The sequence below is a fragment of the Dendrobates tinctorius genome, unplaced genomic scaffold (genome assembly GCF_039654945.1).
Source record: "Dendrobates tinctorius isolate UK_male_01 unplaced genomic scaffold, ASM3965494v1 ptg000011l, whole genome shotgun sequence".
Taxonomy (NCBI): domain Eukaryota; kingdom Metazoa; phylum Chordata; class Amphibia; order Anura; family Dendrobatidae; genus Dendrobates; species Dendrobates tinctorius.
The window spans coordinates 84,726,227-84,745,308 of NW_027361679.1; the positions used below are offsets into that span (position 1 = coordinate 84,726,227).

Consider the following 19,082-nt stretch of genomic DNA (forward strand, 5'->3'; position numbering starts at 1 on the left):
GCCCCTCAGGGTCCGATTTTGTGGCCGGGGCCAATCAGGATTCGATTTTTGTGGCCGGAACCCCTCAGGGTCCAATTTTGCAGGTGGTGCCCCTCAGGGTCCGATTTTGTGGCCGGGGCCCGTCAGGGTCCGATTTTGTGGGTGGGACCTCTCAGGGTCCGATTTGGTGGGCGGGGCCCCTCAGGGTCCAATTTGGTGGGCAGGGCCCCTCAGGGTCCGATTTTGTGGGTTGGGCCCCTCAGGGTCCGATTTTGTGGCCGGGGCCCCTCAGGGTCCGATTTTGTGTCAGGGGCCCCTCAGGGTCCGATATTGTGGTTGGGTCCCCTCAGGGTCCGATTTTGTGGTTGGGGCCCCTCAGGGTCCGATTTTGTGGCCGCGGCCCCTCAGGGTCTGATTTTGTGGCCGCGGCCCCTCAGGGTCTGATTTTGTGGCCGCGGCCCCTCAGGGTCCGATTTTGTGGCAGGGGCCCTTCTGGGTCCGATTTTGTGGGTGCGGCCCCTCTGGGTCCAATTTGGTGGGCGGGACCACTCTGGGTCCAATTGTGTGGGCGGGGCCTCTCAGGGTCCGATTTTGTGGTTGGATCCCCTCAGGGTCCAATTTTGTGACTGGGGCCCATCAGGGTCCGATTTCGTGGCCGCGGCCCCTCAGGGTCTGATTTTGTGGCAGGGGCCCCTCTGGGTCTGATTTTGTGGGCGGAGCCCCTCTGGGTCCAATTTGGTGGGCAGGACCACTCTGGGTCCGATTTGGTGGGTGGGGCCTCTCAGGGTCCGATTTGGTGGGCGGGGCCCCACAGGGTCCGATTTGGTGGGTGGGGCCACTCTGGGTAAGATTTGGAGGCTGGGGTCGCTCAGTCTCCAATTTGGAGGCCGGGGTCGTTGAGCTTCCGATTTGGAGGCCGAGGTCAAAAAGCCTCTGATTTGGAGGCCGGGGTCGATGAGCTTCCGATTTGGAGGCCGGGGTCGATGAGCCTCCGATTTGGAGGCCGGGGTCGATGAGCCTCCGATTTGGAGGCCGGGGTGGCTCAGCCTCCGATTTGGAGGCCGGTGTGGCTCAGCCTCCGATTTGGAGGCCGGTGTGGCTCAGCCTCCGATTTGGAGGCCGGGGTGGCTCAGCCTCCGATTTGGAGGCCGGGGTGGCTCAGCCTCCGATTTGGAGGCCGGGGTGGCTCAGCCTCCGATTTGGAGGCCGGGGTGGCTCAGCGTCCGATTTGGAGGCCGGGGTGGCTCAGCCTCCGATTTGGAGGCCGGGGTCGATCAGCCTCCGATTTGGAGGCCGGGGTGGCTCAGCCTTCTATTTGGAGGCTGGGGTGGCTCAGCCTCCGATTTGGAGGCCTGGGTCGATCAGCCTCCGATTTGGAGGCCGGGGTGGATCAGGCTCCGATTTGGAGGCCGGGGTGGATCAGGCTCCGATTTGGAGGCCGGGGTGGATCAGCCTCCGATTTGGAGGCCGTGGTGGCTCATTGTCCGATTTGGAGGCCGGGGTGGCTCAGCCTCCGATTTGGAGGCCGGGGTGGCTCAGTCTCCGATTTGGTGTGTCGGCCCTTTAAGACTCATTTTGGTGCGCTGGCCCTTTAACAATCACTTTGGCGCGTTGGCCCTTTAAGAGCTAGTTTGGCTGACTGGGCTTCTTTTAAATCCACTTTGGCGCACACATTCTCTCTCAGGGGCATGTGTCATGTGATGAAGCTAGATTTGCATTTGTGCTGTGGGTTTCGCTTTAAGAGCTGATATTATGTGGCAGAGGCTCTGTGCTGGGGTTCAAGTGAAGTTCGTAGGTGTTGGCATAGTAACTGGGTCTGCCTGCGCATATCAATGAGCTCAACTGTCATTTCAATCGCCTCAGGGCACGTTTTGCCATTTCCTATTGAAAAGCATTGGAGACAGTGCATTCCAATGACGGGAAAAAAAATTTTCAAACGCAAATTGCGCAAAAACTACAAATCCGATCGACATGAAAAATACTTAGCACACCTCTCATGGATGCTGGCTTCGAAACGACACCTCAACGGAGTCTGTGCGTGTAGCGGTTCGGGCCGCATTAATTGCAGAAATCAACTTAATAATAATAATAAGAAGAATAAGTTAGCAGCGTTCGGATTACAATATAGTGGTTTTTTCAAACCACTATAATAAGTTAGCAGCATTCGGATTACAATATAGTGGTTTTTTCAAACCACTATAACTAGATGTGTATTTCCTGAAGGAAGTACAGATAGTGGTTTGAAATGGAACCCGGGCTGCCCCTTTAAGAGAGACTTGCCTGCTGCCCCTGCAAGACTTTCAACTCAGGATCCGTTTTAAGTGTGGGTGCCTCTCAGGGGCCACTTTGGCCTCAGGGTCTGATTTGGTGGGTGGGGCCCCTCAGGATCCAATTTTGTGGGTGGGGCCCCTTATGGTCCTATTTTGTGGGTGGGGACCCTCAGGGTCCGATTTTGTGGCCGGGGCCCCTCAGGGTCTGATTTTGTGGCTGGGGCCCCTCAGGGTCCAATTTTGCGGGTGGGGCCCCTCAGGGTCCGATTTTGCGGGTGGGGCCCCTCAGGGTCCAATTTGCTGGTGGGGCCCCTCAGGGTCCGATTTTGCGGGTGGGGCCCCTCAGGGTCCGATTTTGTGGCCGGGGCCCCTCAGGGTCCGATTTTGTGGCCGGGGCCCCTCAGGGTCCGATTTTGTGGCCGGGGTCTCTCAGGGTCCGATTTTGTGGTTGGGGCCCCTCAGGGTCTGATTTTGTGGCTGGGCCCACTCAGGGTCCGATTTTGTGGGTGGGGCCCCTTAGGGTCTGATTTTGTTGGTGGAGCCCCCTGGGTCCATTTTGGTGGGTGGGGCCACTCTGGATCTGATTTAGTGGGCGGTGCCCCTCATGGTCCGATTTGATGGGTGGGGCCCCTCTGGGTCCGATTTGGTGGGCGGGGTCCCTCTGGGTCTGATTTGGTGGGCGGGGCCCTTCAGGGTCTGATTTGGTGGGCGGGGCCCTTCAGGGTCCGATTTGGTGGGCGGGGTCACTCTGGGTCCGATTTGGTGGGCGGGGCCCCTCTGGGTCCGATTTGGTGGGCGGGGCCACTCTGGGTCCGATTTGGTGGGCGGGGTCACTCTGGGTCCGATTTGGTGGGCGGGGTCACTCTGGGTCCAATTTGGTGGGCGGGGCTCCTCAGGGTCCGATTTGGTGGGCGGGGCTCCTCAGAGTCCGATTTGGTGGACGGGGCCCTTCAGGGTCCGATTTGGTGGGCGGGGCCACTCGGAGTCTGATTTGGTGGGCGGGGCCCCTCATGATCCGATTTGGTGGGCTGTGCCACTCTGGGTCTGATTTTTTTAGCGGGGCCACACTGGGTCCGATTTGGAGGCCAGGGTGGCTCAGCCTCCGATTTGGAGGCCGGGGTGGCTCAGCCTCCGATTTGGAGCCTGGGGTCACTCAGCTTTCGATTTGGCGCGCCGGCCCTTTAAGACTCATTTCGGTGCGCCGGCCCTTTAAGAATCACTTTGGCACGTCGGCCCTATAAGAGCCAGGGTGGCTCACTGGGCTTCTAAATCCACTTTGGCGCACATTCTCTCTCAGGGGCATGCGTCATGTGATGAAGCTAGATTTGCATTTGTGCTGTGGGTTTCGCTTTAAGAGCTGATATTATGTGGCAGAAGCTCTGTCCTCGGGGCGTCGTGTGACGTTCGTAGGCGTTGGCATAGTAACTGGGTGTGCCTGCGCATATCAATGAGCTCAACTGCCATTTCAATCGCCTCAGGGCATGTTTTAAGCTTCCCATTGAAAAGCATTGAGACAGTGCATTCCAATGATGGTAAAAAAAATTTTCAAACGCAAATTGCGCAAAAACTACAAATCCGATCGACACGAAAAATACTTAGCACACCTCTCATGGACGCTGGCTTCGAAATGACACCTCAACGGAGTCTGTGCGTGTAGCGGTTCGGGCCGCATTAATTGCGGAAATCAACTGGAAAATAATAATAAGAAGAAGTTAGCAGCGTTCGGATTACAATATAGTGGTTTTTTCAAACCACTATAACTAGATGTGTATTTCCTGAAGGAAGTACAGATAGTGGTTTGAAATGGTGCCTGGGCTGCCCCTTTAAGAGAGACTTGTCTGCTGCCCCTGCAAGACTTTCAACTCAGGATCCGTTTTAAATGTGGGTGCCTCTCAGGGGCCACTTTGGCCTCAGGGTCTGATTTGGTGGGTGGGGCCCCTCAGGATCCGATTCGGTGGCCTGGGCTCCTCAGGATTTGAATTAGTGGCCGGAATTCCTCAGGGTCCAATTTTGTGGGTGTGGCCTCTCAGGGTCTGATTTTGTGGGTGTGGCCCCTCAGGGTCCGATTTTGTGGGTGGGTCCCCTCAGGGTCCGATTTTATGGGTGGGGCCCCTCAGGGTCCGATTTTGTGGGTGGGGCCCCTCATGGTCTGATTTTGTGGGTGGGGCCCCTCAGGGTACGATTTTGTGGCCAGGGCCCCTCAGGGTCTGATTTTATGGCCAGGGCCCCTCAGGGTCTAATTTTGTGGGTGGAGCCCCTCAGGGTCCGATTTTGTGGCCGGGACCCCTTAGGGTCCGATTTTGTGGCCAGGGCCCCTCAGGGTCCGATTTTGTGGCCGGGGCCCCTCAGGGTCCGATTTTGTGGCCAGGGCCCCTCAGGGCCCGATTTTGTGGCTGGGGCCCCTCAGGGTCCGATTTTGTTGGTTGGGCCCCTCAGGGTCCGATTTTGTGGGTGGGTCCCCTCAGGGTCCGATTTTATGGGTGGGGCCCCTCAGGGTCCGATTTTGTGGGTGGGGCCCCTCATGGTCTGATTTTGTGGGTGGGGCCCCTCAGGGTACGATTTTGTGGCCAGGGCCCCTCAGGGTCTGATTTTATGGCCGGGGCCCCTCAGGGTCTAATTTTGTGGGTGGAGCCCCTCAGGGTCCGATTTTGTGGCCGGGACCCCTTAGGGTCCAATTTTGTGGCCAGGGCCCCTCAGGGTCCGATTTTGTGGCCGGGGCCCCTCAGGGTCCGATTTTGTGGCCAGGGCCACTCAGGGCCCGATTTTGTGGCTGGGGCCCCTCAGGGTCCGATTTTGTTGGTTGGGCCCCTCAGGGTCCGATTTTGAGGGTGGGGCCCCTCAGGGTCTGATTTTGTGGGTGGGGCCCCTCAGAGTCCGATTTGGTTGGCAGGGCCGCTCAGGGTACGATTTGGTGGGCGGGGCCCTTCAGGGTCCGATTTTGAGGGCGGGGCCCCTCAGGGTCCAATTTTGTGGGCGGAGACCCTCAGGGTCCGATTTGGTGGGCGGGGCCCCCAGGGTCCAATTTTGTGGGTGGGGCCCCTCTGTGTTCGATTTTGTGGCCGGGGTCTCTCAGGGTCCGATTTTGTGGCCGGGGCTCCTCAGGGTCCGATTTTGTGGTTGGGGCCCCTTAGGGTCCGATTTTGTGGTTGGGGGCCCTCAGGGTCCGATTTTGTGGTTGGGGCCCCTCAGAGTCCGATTTGGTTGGCGGGGCCCCTCAGGGTCTGATTTGGTGGGCGGGGCCCCTCAGGGTGCGATTTGGTGGGCGGGGCCTCTCAGGGTCCGATTTTGTGGGTGGGGCCCCTCTGGGTTCGATTTTGTGGCCGGGGTCTCTCAGGGTCCAATTTTGTGGCCGGGGCCCCTCAGGGTCTAATTTTGTGGTTGGGGCCCCTCAGGGTCCGGTTTTGTGGTTGGGGGCCCTCAGGGTCCGATTTTGTGGCCGGGGCCCCTCAGGGTCTGATTTTGTGGTTGGGGCCCTTCAGGGTCCGATTTTGTGGCCGGTGCCTCTCAGGGTCCGATTTTGTGGCCCGGGCCCCTCAGGGTTCGATTTTGTGGCTGGGGCCCCTCAGGGTCCGATTTTGTGGCCGGGGCCCCTCAGGGTCCGATTTTGTGGTTGGGCCGCTCAGGGTCCGATTTTGTGGCCGGGGCCCCTCAGGGTCCGATTTTGTGGCCGGGGCCCCTCAGGGTCCGATTTTGTGGGTGGGGCCTCTCAGGGTCCGATTTTGTGGCTGGGGGCCCCTCAGGGTCCGATTTTGTTGGTTGGGCCCCTCGGGATCCGATTTTGAGGGTGGGGCCCCTCAGGGTCCGATTTTGTGGCCGGGGCCCCTCAGGGTCCGATTTTGTGGTTGGGGCCCCTCAGGTTCTGATTTTGTGGCCGGGTCTACTCAGGGTCCGATTTTGAGGGCGGGGCCCCTTAGGGTCCTATTTTGTGGTTGGGGGCCCTCAGGGTCCGATTTTGTGGGTGGGGCCCCTCAGAGTCCGATTTGGTTGGCGGGGCCCCTCAGGGTCCGATTTGGTGGGCGGGGCCTCTCAGGGTTCGATTTTGGGTCCCTAGTGAGTTATTACTTACGGAAATTCCTGCCTAGGTTTGGTTATACGTTAGTTCCACTAAACTCCGAATATTGAGGTATCATTATCATGGACATCTGAAAAGTAGAATGAGACAGTTGAAATATTTGTATTTTTTGTTTGTTAACATCTCACAGTTGTCCTGGTATTGAAGTTTTTGGATGTTGTGAAATTAATATACCAGTTGTTACATGCTGTACAAGTAACCAGATAGTGTTTAAAGGGAATCTGTCACCCCTTTTTTGAGATATCATATAATGATATCATTCAATTATGTGTCACATAAGGATTCTCTTAGGCCTTTTTCACACATCAGTTTTTCACCGTCAGGCGCGATCCGGCTTTTTTTTTGTAAAACCGGATCCGGCAAAATGCAATGCCGGATCCAGTTTTTCCCCATTGACTTGCATTAGCGCCGGATCGCGCCGGATGGCATTGCGTTTCATCCGTTTTTTGCCGGATCCGGCTACTTGTCTCATTCCGGCTTCTGGAAAAAACGGCTACTGTAACGTTTTTTGTATCCGGCGAAAAAGCCGGAAGCGCCGGATCCGACGCTTCCGGCTTTTTGCCACAATGAAAGTCTATGGGCGCCGGAATGCGCCGGATCCAGAAAAAGACGGATCCAGCCACCGGATCCGTTTTTTTAAGTCTGCGCATGCTCAGATCCATTTGGCCAGCCCCCAGGAAACAGATATAACCTGCTAGACGGATCCAGCAGAAAAACGGATCCGTTTCTACAGTTCTCCAAAATTTATGCCGGATCCGTTTTTTCTAAAAATAGCCGGATCCTGCCTGACGGCAAAAAACTGATGTGTGAAAGTAGCCTTAGTATTTTTGCTTCCCCCTGACCCCGCACCTTTCATGCATAAATACCTTTTTTATATCGGTTCAGATGTATGTAAACTGCCGCTGTCCGGTCCGATGGGCGGGGCTTATTCACCTGCTCCCCCCTCCCTGTCTTGCTCTATGCATTTCTTCTTGTGCAGAGCAAGACAGGGAGGGGGGAGCAGTTGAATAAGCCCCGCCCATCAGACCGGACCGTGGCAGTTTACATACATCTGAACCGATATAAAAAAGGTATTTATACGTGAAAGGTGCGGGGTCAGGGGGAAGCAAAAGTACTAAGAGAATCCTTCTGTGACACACAATTGAATGATATCATTATATGATATCTCAAAAAAGGGGTGACAGATTCCCTTTAACAAAACTGGTGTTCCAATTTTTGTCATGTCTGATTTTATAACGTCCACCAGTTATGAGAATATGTAGAAACATACATGATATTGCAACATTTTAGTGGATGAATGATCCATAAATAGTCTGGGAGATAGCGCCTGTCAAGTGTCATCAGTATCAGATACCATTTTGCCTAATATAATACAGAAATGGGAAGAAACGTCCAGACTATGTTACATTGCATTATACTGTTGAATAGAGGAACTAGTCACAGTGTTTTCTGGTTTGGCGTGTTTAGCTGATTTCTGGTTCTATTGTGTTTATTGGTGAAATTTCATTTAAAGCATAACCATTGTTTTAATTTTTATCTCACAAATCAATAATGCACATAACAGTAAGCAACTTTGTAATATATGTTATCAGAGAAATCTGCGTCTTTCTCCGCCAGGACTGATCATTGTTTTTCAAAATTCTCAATGTGGAGGTAAAATCTGTGTTCCGTGAAGACAGATTTTCCCATTACTGAGATAAGAGATGGCAGTTGCTACTGATCAGATTCTATGTAGAGAGGGAAGGATTAGGGAAGAGGAGGCCAAGTCTTGCTCGTATTTTACTCCCCTATTTCGTTTTTTTGTAAATCTGCCGTACGGTTCCAGAGATATGGGACTTTTTATTTGGTGCTAATTTTTATAGTCTCTACCCAAGGGGCGTTGGTAACAGGATCCTTATGGGGATGTCTTTACCCTGCTCTGCATAACTATTTTGTGAGCGATGCCCCTTTGTAAAGAAAATTAAAAATGAGCGCTAAATAAAAACGCTCATGTCTCTGGATACATATGGTGAAAATAAAAAACAAAAAGCAGAATAATCAGAGGTGCGGCGTAAGTAAAAACTGGCTACGTTTGACTTAGTGACAGGACCACTTTAAGACACCAAAGAGGATAAATGCAAGGAAACATGGCTAAAAATTATAATCTTTATTAAACAATTAGTAAAAGAACAACACATGGTTGTAGCCCACAAGAGGTAAGGAACCAGAAGGACAGAGAGGTGGCTGGCAACCTGACCACTTGGACAGGATAGTACAATAATAGCGCTTACCAAGAAGCGACACCAAGCACAAGTAGAAGGAAAGCATGTAACACACAGATCTTCATCATGAGTAAACAATGAAAGTTTTACTAAAAGAGGAAAAGAGATACAGATACCACCCACACCCGAAGCACTTGTAATTATTTTACCTAGTGACTGCAGACAGGGTTTGGCAAGTTGAAATGTGAACCCTTGCAGGACAACATTTCTTACATTACTTTTTCATTACTTATTCTTAGGGATGGTTTCTCAGATGAGTCGACAAGTTTTAAATATTTTTTCATAGTAACTAAGCAAGTTAAGCAATCTTTCCAAAGCTGATTGATGATTTCAGCAATATGCATCTCCCGCACATCCTCCTGGATTGTGTAGGCTACTTTCATAACTAAGTGGAGGAATATAGTTCACCATCAACTGTACTTTTTTCTTTGTATCTCCCAAACCCAATATTTAATCTATTATAACGGTTTTATTTATGTTCTATGGGCTAAAAAATGACCATCGCATTTACAATGGAGTTTTCTTACCTTCCTTTGGATTAATTGAAATATCATCACCTTAATGGTAACCGAATAGTGAGAAAAATTAAAAAATGTATCTTTTATTGACAATACAACCACATACAAAAGAAAGGTATCAATCAGATAAAAGAGGGATCACAAAGTCCATAGGAAATTCCATATTAGCTATAAATCTTGGAGACAAAAAAAACCCTTATAATATCACTGCACACAATAGTATAATTTAGAGAGGAAAAAGAACCTTTTAAGAATATAGTGTTGCTATTGCCTATTCTAGGCATATGCAGCCAGTGATCACTAGGTATATAGCTCCCTCCCTAAATAATCCTCCTGATGGCGCTAGCCTAATACAATGAAAAAAGGGAGTAGTAAATTATTCTCTGGTACATACCAAAGTCAGCTAATGGAGATCCACATGCTCCACGCCTCCGGAAGAAGCAGTGCGAAATGCGCGTCGGGGCAGAGGGATTTCCAGGGATCTCCATTAGCTGACTTTGGTCACCCTTTTTCATTAGGAACCAGAGAAAAAGGAACGAGAGGTGACAAAAGATTGTAAAAGTAGTATGAATTTCTTTATTCAACAAATCCGCTAAAAACTATTACATACAGAAGGTAACAAGAAAAGTGCACCAAGATACATGCCAATAGGATGGGAAAACACCCCTACAAAAACACCACCATAGTATATGTTAGAAAACTCATAGTCAAGTGACCAGGGGGCATGGCAAGCGCTCTTTTAGGATAAAAAGGTCATTTAAACTAAGTAGCTGAGGGTTTACCAGACTGGTGGGGGCTTCAGAGAGGTGATCCTGGAGCCAGATGTCCACCCCGATGCGCGTTTCCCTGGCACAACGCTGCTTTCTCAAGGGGATGTGAGCTCAGGGCCCATTTATTCCTTACCACCTTACTACTGCTGACGCAATACACATCTACTATATAATCTTCTTTTTGTCTGTCTGTCTGTTTGTAACGGAAATCCCGCATCACTGATTGGTCGCGCCCGGCCAGCCGCGACCAATCAGCGACAGGAGCAGTCCGGCCGTGAATTGACGCGGAATTCGAACGTCGCACGCCACTCCTACCGCCGGGAGATTTGCGGCGCTAGCCGCTGATCTCCCGACGGTTGCCGCGGGTCATCTCCTGCCTCACGGAGGTCAGCGGCGATGCTGCCGGGAGATGACCGATGCAGCGCTCAATGTGCAGATGGTACCCAGGGTCCAGAAGAGAGGAGACTATCCTCCAGGCCCTGGGTACCATAAACCTGTAAAAAATAAAATTAAAATAAAAAATAGTGATATACTCACCTTCCGACGGCCCCCGGACTCTTTCCCTCTTCTCACCACGTGCTCGGCATTTTCTGGTCCCAGTAATGCTTTGCGCGAAAGACCGCTGATGACGTCGTGCTGTCGCGAGAGTGATGTCATCTCCGGTCCTTCGCGCTAAGCATTACTGAGACCGGAAGATGCCGGGAGCATGGAGAGGAGATCGGGGGCCATCGGAAGGTGAGTATATCTTTCTGTTTGTAACAGAAATCCAGCGTGCAGAGCACTGTGCCCTCCCGATGCGATAGCATCGGGCCTCCATCTATTTACTGATAAGTTATTATTCAAATTTACATATTTAGGCACTGTTAAAGGGAAATACTTCATGTTACTTTTTTTAAATAAGCATATATCTATAAAAACACCAGTGAAGAGATGTTCACGGATCTGTTATTTTACTAGGGTTTCTATTTAGACATTGCATTGCAAACTGCCCTTTACGTTAATAGAATATGACTCACATTTTTTCATTACCACCTTACTACTGCTATGCATTGATTTTTGCTAATAAGCTAGAATACACATTTTACCATTGTTAGCACCACACCGGGTTCCTGGTGTGTCAGTTCACTCACCCCCGCAGATGTTGGTTCCTCTCTTCCTCATGCTCCGCATGCTCCCAGCAGCACTTCCAGACAAGTCTCTGGCCATGTTCTAAGGGCACGCATGTGCGTGCTCCCGCCCACTAAAGGGCCAGTGCGTACACTTGCTATTTTATTCCCAGCCAATGGTTTTGAGGCATTATGTACATATTGCTTCCTCTCCACTGGGGAGATGCCTGAGCAACCTTCCTGTTTCATTCTATGTTGTGTAAGGTCGCATACCAGTACAAGTCCTGCCTGTTGTACTCCAAGTAAAAATCCTGCCTGTTGTACTCCAAGTACAAATCCTGCCTGTTGTACTCCAAGTATAAATCCTGATTGCTGTATTCTAAGTACAAATCCTGCCTGCTGCACTCAGAAGCAAACACTGCCTGTTGCACTCTGAAACAAATCCTACCTGCTGCACTCTGAAGCAAATCCTGCCTGCTGCATTCTGAAACAAATCCCGCTTGCTGCACTCTGAAGTGAATCCCGCTTGCTGCACTCTGAAGCAAATCCTGCTTGGTGCACTCTGAAGCACATCCTGCTTCCTGCACTCTGACAAACTCTGTCTCTGACATAAACTCTGTCTGCTGCACTCTGAAACCAACTTGTCCAGCTACAATCTGATATAAGCTCTGCCTGTTGCTCCATCCAGTCTGTCCTTTGGGTCCAGCTGCTGCGCGACCATTGGTCTGCCCTGGAGTAGTACCTGGCGTTCATCGGGAGCCAAGTTTAATCTCATCAGAGGCTGTAGTGAAAAGTCATGTGATCGCTTAATCACGCCCCTCCAGGCTCTCCGCGGTCCGTGGCTCAGTGGTTCCACAAACCATGACCATGACACCTATATAGACAATGTTATTATAATTATAACATACTAGCTGACGAGCCCGGCGCTGTCTGGGCATAGTAACTAACTGCGGTTAGTTATTACAAATTATAATGATTATATCCATATATATAAAGCTGAGTTTAGAGCCCCGCCCACTCCGCATAGCCACATTCACTATAATATCCCACATCATCTCGTCAGCCAGAGCTACCGGACTACTACCCCTAATATCCCACATCATCCCGTCAGTCAGAGCCACTGGACTACTCCCCCTAATATACCACATCATCCCGTCAGTCTGGAGTCAGAACCAGAGTGCTGAGTGGAACGGTCCTAACTTCCATACCGGGGATCCCTTTAAGAGAGGCCTGGGGTCAGTACCAAAGCGCTGAGTGGATTTGCCCTCACTTTCATACTGGGGATCCCTTTAAAAGAGGCCTGGGGTCAGTACCAAAGCGCAGAGTGGATTTGCCCTCACTTCCATACCGGGGATCCCTTTAAGAAGGACCTTGGGTCAGAACAAGAGCGCTGAGTGGATTTGCCCTTACTTGCATACCAATGATCCCTTTAATAGAACTCTGGGGTCAGAATCAGAGCGCTGAGGGATTTGCCCTATCTTCTTTACAGGAGATCCCTTTAAGAGAGCCTGGGGTCAGTACCAGAGCATTTGAAGGCAATTGCCCTGACTTCCATACCGGGGATCCCTTTAAGAGAGGCCTGGGGTCAGAACCAAAGAGCTGGATGGATTTACCCTGACATCCATACCAGAGAGCCCTTTAAGAATGGCCTGGGGTCAGTACCAAAGCGCAGAGTGGATTTGCCCTAACTTCCATACCAATGATCCCTTTAAGAGGCCCTGGTGTCTGTCTTTCTCCCCTTTTCCAGAATTCTGTTCCTTTAAATTTCATACACTGGCTGCTGCAACGGATCCGTTTTTTCACACTTTGACGGTTTGGTATGGAGGATGTGTGATGGGTATATAGGCACGGGAGGGGGGATTCATTTCAGTCATGTGCTCACTGCTCCTATCTGGGGGGCAGACAATGGCTGGGGCTTATGTTCCCAGGGATGCTAGATTTCTCCCACCATGTCAGTGTCTGCTGAGGTATTGTCAAGTGGGAAAATTTGCTCATAGCAACCAATCACAGCTCAGCTTCTTTTAACCAGCTCTGGTGAAATGAGAGATGCTTAGTGATTGGTTGCAAGGAAAACTGTTGCTCATAGCAACCAATCACAGCTTAACTTCTTTTGAACAGCTCTGGTGAAATGAAAGATGCTTCATGATTGGTTGGTGATATACACATACATACTTTCAGTTTTATACATATAGATATCTTCTCTTAGCTGCAGCTTCAACAACAGGATCCGTGGTGAGTCCATCAGTCAGTAGCACAGGAGCAGTCCAGACAGTGAGCCAGTCTTCTATCACTACCAATGAACCCGCCTCTACAGTATCTGCTACAAATATCACTTCACAATCATCTACCACAGGTATGCCACCTTTACTTGAAATTCGCATTTGCTTTTGTTTTTTTTTGCTGCAAAACAACTATCTGGAATATATAATTGAGGAGATGTTGACGTATCTCATATTTTTAAGTAGGCTTCCTAATCATTATAGTAGAAAATTGCCCCTGGCTCAGATTTCCTCATTACCACCTTACTGCTGCTATGTAATAATCACTACTACTAAGCTAGAATACACATTGGCCTATATAGATGCTGTTATTATGGGTATAATATACCTCTCCCCTAAGCTACAGCTCCAATGACAGGAGCCGCTTAGCTACTGCAGACTGGGTTTGGCAAGTTGAAAAATGTTCCTTTGCAGGAGAACATTTCTTAAATTATTAAATAAAAACTTTTTCTTAGGGAGGTTTGACAAGTTTCAAACACTTTCTCATAGTAACTAAGGAAGGTAAGAAATCAGTGAGTCTTTCCAAAGCTGTCTGATGATTTCCGCAATATGGACTTGGCACCTCCCGCATGTCCTCCTGGTTTGGTGCAGGCTATTTTCATGACTATGTGAGGCATATAGTTCACCATTAGCTGTACTTTTATCCTTTGCATCTCCCAACCCTGTCTAATCCATTATACAGGTTTCTTTATGTTCTAGGGTCTATAATATGAAAATCGCATTTGAACGGCTGTTCTGTTCACTTTGGATTAAATCTCATATCTAAGAATTGGAGGTTGAACTGAATGGGTTTAGGTCTTGTCTAACCTTTTATATATACAGTAACTATGCACCTATCACCGAGGTGGAATAAAATATAGCTCCAGTAAAGTTACCACATTTTTTTGTTTTTACATAAAAGAAAATGGCAACGAACAGTAACTGTACTGTCTGTAGCTTTAGGTCTCATACACATGAGTATATCGCAGTCCTGGGCGTTACTATAATTACTGACAATGACAGGATCAGATCCTATTTTCTAGCATTGCAAAACACTTTCCTATTGTCATAACTCCTGTGACATTATACAGCAATAGTTTATTTCCTCTGTTGCCAAGATCCCATTGTATAATTCCTATCTTCTTTCCTCAGCTGAGGCTCCTACTGTTCCGGTAACTAATGCGCCTGTGCAGCAACCCAATGGACCCAACACAACAGCAGCATCAACTACAGGTGGGCTACCAAAATCTCACATGTACTCCATCATCTGTAACTATGATGATCGGCACTTGGTGAGTAACATCATTTCATGTTTTATGTTATCAACAGAAGTGAGGCCAACACTCAGTAGTACAGGACCAGTCCAGACAGTGAGCCAGTCTTCTACCACTACCAATGTCCCCACCTCTACAGTATCTCCTACAGATGTCACTTCAAAACCATCTACCACAGGTATGCCACCTTTATGAGTAACTCACATTAAGGATTTTTTTTTTCTAAATTAAATATACCTCTGGAAACCATCAGGCAGGAGTCAGTGACGGATCTGTTGTTTTTGCGAGGTTTCCTTATTTAGTTGTTGCAATGAATATTGTCCCTTGCTGTTAATATATTATGGCTCAGATTTCTTCATTACCAGATTATTATTGCTGACATAATAAACATTACAATTAATCTAAAATTCACATTTTCCTATATAGGTACTATTAATATACTTATAACATATCTCTTCTCTTAGCTGCAGCTCCAACAACTGAATCCACAGTGAGCCCAACAGTCAGTAGTACAGGACCAGTCCAGACAGTGAGCCAGTCTTCTACCACTACCAATGTGCCCACCTCTACAGTATCTCCTACAGATGCCACTTCACAACCATCTACCACAGGTATGCTACCTCTCAACCAAATCATAACCTTTAGATTTTGTGTAAAGCACTTAAAACCATTAAGTTGTAGATGCTGACGGATCTGATATTTTTCCGCTATACATCCCTAATTAGCCATTGTAATTGAAAAATACCCCTGCTGTTTAAAGAATATGGCTCAGATTTGTTCATTACCACCTTACTATTATTTATAACATTCCATTTATTTTATCTGCGGCTCCAACAACAGAAGCCGTGGTGAGTCCATCGGTCAGTAGCACAGGACCAGTCCAGACAGTGAGCCAGTCTTCTACCACTATCAATGTGCCCACCTCTACAGTATCTGCTACAGATGCTTCTTCAAAACCATCTACCACAGGTATGCTACTTTTATGAGCAACTTAAACTTTCATATTAATGTTACATTTTTTTTTTCCGAATAAACACATATCTGAAAACCATCAGTGAGGAGATGTTGACTGATCTGTTCTTTTTTGATATGCTTATCTGTTTAGTTTTTTTAAGGTAAATTTGTACATGATGCAAAAGGAATGTGTCACGCCGCCACTGCATACTCACCTGGCCTCCGCTCCCGCGCCGCAGCCCCCTGCCGTCCGACAGCCACGTCCGTCCCTTCTGACAAGTCCGCGGCCGACGGTGTCTCTGCATGCAATGCGCATGCGCAGTAGGCCGCGGCCGCGCCTCCCTCCTGTCACTTGTGCTCCGGCAATGCCCTGTCCCGGAAGCACTGACGAACCAATGGCAGACCTGACAGGGGCATATCAGGCCATTCCCCTTTATGGGAGGCGCCTGATCGTTGGGTTTGCTAGCACACTAGGCCATGCTTCCTCGTGTACTCTCTAAAGCCTCGCAGTCCTGTCATCTGTGATTCCTGCAGCAGTCTCGGAGTCCTGTATTCTGCGGGGCCTGCTATCTATGCTCCAGTCCTACAGTCCTACTCCAGTTCTGCCTCCCGTGTTCCTGCTCCGTCCTGCTATCTATGCTCCAGTTCTACAGTCCTACTCCAGTCCTGCCTCCCATGTTCCTGCTCCGTCCTGCTATCTATGCTCCAGTCCTACTCCAGTCCTGCCTCCCGTGTTCCTGCTCCGTCCTGCTGTCTATGCTCCAGTCCCGCAATCCTACTCCGGTCCTGTCTTCAGTGATCCTGCTCTGTCCTGCTGTCTATGCTCCAGTCCTGCAGTCCTACTCTGGTCCTGTCTCCAGTGATCCTGCTCTGTCCTGCTGTCTATGCTCCTGTCCCGCAGTCCAACTCCGGTCCTGTCTCCAGTGATCCCGCTTCGTCCTGCTATCCCTGGTCCGGCCCTGCAATCCTACTCTGGTCCTACCTCCTACAGTCTCGTGCTCCTACTCCAGTCCGTTCTGAGCCGCCCCTCTCGGTACCGGCTATCGTGGTACCTGAACCCCTGGGCCTGCTCCTAACGATCCCTGTATAGGGGTCGGCTCCACCTGGCAGCTCGCCCGGGGTCCCTCTGTGCCACGGTCCAGATTTTCCTCACCTGACCAGCCGTGGTAACAGAATGTGTCCCAGATTTCTCCACTACCACCTTACTACTGCTGACAAAATAATCATTGCTTGAAGTCTAGAATACACATATGTCAATACAGGCACTGTTGATATACTTGTATCATATCTCTTTTCTTAGCTGCAGTTTCATCAACTGAAGCCATAGTGAGTCCAACAGTCAGTAGAACAGGACCAGTCCAGACAGTGAGCCAGTCTTCTATCACTACCAATGTGCCCGCCTCTACAGTATCTCCGACAGACATCACTTCACAACCATCTACCACAGGTATGCCTCCTTTTTGAGTATCTCATATTATCACATCACTTTCATTTTTTTAACTAACATACTGTATATGTGAAAACCTTCAGGGAGGAGATGTTCACAGATCTGTTCTTTATATGAGGTTTTCCTAGTCATTGTAAAGGAACATTTCCCTAATGTTAATAAAATGTGGCTCAGATTTCTTCATTGCCACCTTAATACTGCTGACATATTATTATTACTAATAAGCTAGAATACATATTTTCCTATATAGGTACTGTTAATATACTTATAACACATCTCTTCTCTTAGCTGCAGCTCCAACAACAGGAGCCATAGTGAGTCCAACAGTCAGTAGTACAGGACCAGTCCAGACAGTGAGCCAGTCTTCTCCCACTACCAATGTGCCCGCCTCTACAGTATCTCCTACAGATTCCACTTCAAAACTGTCTACCACAGGTATGCCACCTTTACTAGCAACTCATATTTGCTTTTTTTTTTTGCAAAACACATATCTGTTATCTAATCATTGAGGAGATGTTGACAGATCTCATATTTTTACTAGGCTTCCCTAAATAATCATTATAGTTGAAAATTGTCCCTGGCTCAAATTTCCTCATTTCCACCTTACTGCTGCTACATAATAATCATTACTACTAAGCTAGAATACACATTGGCCTATATAGATGCTGTTATTATGGGCATAATATACCTCTCCTCTAAGCTCCAGCTCCATTAACAGTAGCCGCTTAGTAACTGCAGACTGGGATTAACAAGATGAAAAATGTACCCTTGCAGGAGAACATTTCTTAAATTGCTAATTAAAAACTTATTCTTTGGGATGTTTAACAAGTTTCAAACATTTTCTCATGGGAAATCTGTGATTCTTTCTAAAGCTGACTAATGATTTCCCCAATATCGTCTCTGCACCTTCCGCTCATCCTCCTGGGTTGGTGCAGGCTACTGTAACAAGGGCCACTGGTGATCACTCCCGGGCCCTTGTATATAGAGAGATGGGAACAACACAGCTTTTCCCCATAGGTTACCTTCTCTTACTCTGGTCACAGCAGTCCAGGCAAATAAGGGTCCGCAAGGCAGCTGTACTCCAACAGGGAAAATAAATTTATTTGAACAATGACGAAGGATGGACAAAAAGACAATTTCAACTCTGGCTTCCTGCTCTCTCCCTGACACTTGCTGCGGTCGTACCCACAACCTACGCAGTGGCCGAGATTCACAGTAGTCCAATCACTGGCATCTGGGTGACGAAGATCCCTTCAGCGAAGGCCCTTCCCAAGTCCTGGGGGCCTGTGATGTAAGCCATCAGTCAGTATAGATCCTTGATCAAGGGCAGCAAATCTCTCCCATCCCGGAGTCAGGCAATGCCCCTTCTGTAGCACACATCTGCCCTGGTCAAAGTAGCTGAGCTTTCTGACTGGGAAGCACCAGCTTTCTCTCCCTCGAGGCTGCAAGTCCAGCCCCTTAATGAACTAATGCTGTCCCTAACTATATACAGGCATTAAAGGGGAACATCACAATACATTGTATTGCTCATACTACAGTTAATACCAAAACATATATATTACATCACGGTACATAAAGTGCACAGGGGGTCACATGAAAGGAGAACAGGGCGCAACTGAGGGGACCTGCCACCCCCTTACACTACTTTCATATAGTTCACCATTAGCTGTACTTTTATCCTTTGCATCTCCCAACCCTAATGTCTAATCAACTATACAGGTTTTCTTTATGTTCTAGGGTCTATAAATGACAATTGCATTTGAATGGCTGTTCTGTTCCATTTGGACTAAATGTATTATGTAAGAATTAGAGGTTGAACTGGATGAGCTTTGGTCTTGTCTAACCTTCTATATATACAGTAACTATGCATATGTCACAGAGGTGGAATAGAAAATAGCTCCAGGAAAGTTACCAAATTTTTTTGCTTTTACATAAAAGAAAATGACAATGTACAGTAACTGTACTATATGTAGCTTTTGTTCTCATACACATGAGTATATCACAATCCTGGGCATTATCTTAATTATTGCTAATGACAGGTTCAGATCCTATTTTGTAACATTGGCAAAGACTTTCTAAATGTCATAATGTGGCGCCCCTGAGGGTCCAGTCGCCACAGAGGTACTGCACCTCAACCAGAGGTGTGGTATCCCACCTTGCAGGTAAGAAGGAG

The 19,082-nt window shown here is 48.7% G+C and overlaps 1 long non-coding RNA gene across 1 annotated transcript in view; it reads left to right on the forward strand.

Moving 5' to 3' along the window:
- LOC141048487 (uncharacterized) overlaps window positions 1–14,467 on the forward strand; it is a 100,960-nt gene extending 86,493 nt beyond the window's left edge. The window contains exons 3-4 of the long non-coding RNA XR_012220071.1: window positions 13,183–13,329; window positions 14,387–14,467. This is a non-coding gene — a long non-coding RNA (uncharacterized lncRNA). The remainder of the gene's footprint in view (window positions 1–13,182; window positions 13,330–14,386) is intronic.
- The last annotated feature ends 4,615 nt before the right edge of the window (window positions 14,468–19,082 follow it).